This window comes from Chiloscyllium plagiosum, unplaced genomic scaffold, assembly GCF_037043375.1.
Source record: "Chiloscyllium plagiosum isolate Xiang-an unplaced genomic scaffold, Cpla_swu_hap1 HiC_scaffold_42, whole genome shotgun sequence".
Lineage (NCBI taxonomy): Eukaryota > Metazoa > Chordata > Chondrichthyes > Orectolobiformes > Hemiscylliidae > Chiloscyllium > Chiloscyllium plagiosum.
The window spans coordinates 32931799-32934106 of record NW_028270180.1 but is presented as its reverse complement, the minus strand read 5'-3'; positions in this window follow the sequence as shown (position 1 = coordinate 32934106).

Genomic DNA, 2308 nt, shown 5'->3' with positions numbered 1-2308 from the left:
GTTATTTGCAAAAAGGACTGCATTATTTCTATCATAACTACTGAACATAATAGTCTTTTTTTCCCTTGGTTTGGCAGATAACAGACTTCAGTTTTGTCGTTAGTTATTTGTATTGACGTGCTGTGTGCTGGTCTTTGTTGTCATTTGCCTGGTGTATATGATAAAACATCCAAAGTTGTCCACGTGTACTTCCAGTGTCATATCTGGTAGCACTTGTCTGGAGTCCAGATATCTTATCTGGAGCAACATTGTTTTTCTGCTCTTCCGATATTAAACTAGCCTTAAATAAAATTACAGATCAGTTTTTTGAAATACTGTAGTTGGAAAAAGCTTGTTGCAGTATTCAGTAAATTCTTCAAAATCCAGAAGAAATTCGAAGTTAAAAATGGAAAAATGCAAAGATCTGACTGTATAAATCTTTAAGGCAGGACAAATGAGGAGGTTGTGGGTTCAGGATCCATTTCGGGGAATTAAGTCTAATCCACACTTGGTCCAGTCCAGTACAATACTGAGTGTTCTTCTGTTGTAAGTCATATTTATGGAGTTGTACAGCATGAAACAGACCCTTCGGTCCAACTTGTCCATGCTGACCAAATAACCCAAACCAATCTAGTCCCACCTGTCAGCACCTGGTACAAAACCAGGTACAAAACCTTATTTTAGTAAGGCGTTTGATAAGGTTCCCCATGGTAGGCTACTGCAGAAAATACGGAGATATGGCATTGAGGGTGAGTTGGAGGTTTGGATTAGGAATTGGCTGGATGGAAGAAGACAGAGGGTAGTAGTTGATGGCAAAGTTTCTTCATGGAGTGCCGTCACTAGCGGTGTTCCGCAAGGATCTGTTTTGGGACCATTGCTGTTTGTCATTTTTATAAATGACCTGGAAGAGGGGTTAGAAGGTTGGGTGAGCAAGTTTGCGGATGATACGAAAGTCGGAGGAGTTGTTGACAGTGAGGAAGGATGTGGCAGGTTACAGCAGGATATCGAGAAGCTGCAGAGCTGGGCAGAAAGGTGGCAAATGGAATTCAATGTAGCTAAGTGTGAGGTGATTCACTTTGGGAAGAATAACAAAAAGATGGGGTACTGGGCTAATGGTCGGATACTTGGTAGTGTGGATGAGCAGAGGGATCTTGGTGTCCATGTACACAGATCTCTGAAAGTTGCCACCCAGGTAAATAGTGCGGTGAGGAAGGCATATGGCGTACTGGCTTTTATTGGTAGAGGAATTGAGTTCCGGAGTCCTGAGGTCATGATGCAGTTGTATAAGACTCTGGTGCGGCCGCATCTGGAATATTGTGTGCAGTTTTGGTCGCCATACTATAGGAAGGACGTGGAGGCACTGGAACGGGTGCAGAGGAGGTTTACCAGGATGTTGCCTGGTATGGAAGGAAGATCGTATGAGGAAAGACTGAGACACTTGGGGCTGTTTTCATTAGAGAAAAGACGGTTTAGGGGTGACTTGATTGAGGTGTACAAGATGATTAGGGGGTTAGATAGGGTTGACAGAGTGAACCTTTTCCCGCGTATGGAGTCGGGTATTACAAGAGGGCATAGCTTTAAATTAAGGGGGGGGTAGATATAGGACTGAAGTTAGGGGTAGGTTCTTCACTCAGCGAGTCGTAAGTTCATGGAATGCCCTGCCAGTAGCAGTGGTGGACTCTCCCTCTTTATGGGCATTTAAGCGGGCATTGGATAGGTATATGGAGGATAGTGGGTTAGTATAGGTTAGGTGGGCTTGGATCGGCGCAACATTGAGCGCCAAAGGGCCTGTACTGCGCTGTATTCTTCTATGTTCTAAAACCCTTTTAAACCCTTCCTATTCATATACCCATCCAGATGACTTTAATGTTGCAACTGTCCTCTCCACCATTTCCTCTGGCAGCTTATTCCATACATGCACCACCCTCTGCATGAAAATATTGCCCTTGAGCTCTTTAATATCTTTCCCCTCACCCTAAACCAATGCCCTCTATTTATCCTATCATGCCCCTCATGATTTTATAGACCTCTAAGATTACCCCTCAGCCTCTGAAGTTCCAGGGAAAACAACCCTAGCCTATTCAACCTCTCCCTGTAGTCAAATCCTCCAATCCTGGCAACATCCTTAAATCTTTTCTGAACCCTTTCAAGTTTCACTATCCAGTAGGAAGGTGACCAGATTTGCATGCAATATTCCAACAGTCGTCAAATCAGTGTCTTGTAAAGCAGCAACATAACCCCCAACTCCTGTGCTCAATACTCTGACCAATAAAGGGAAGCATACCAAATGCTGCCTTCATTATCCTATCTACGTGCGACTCCACTTTCA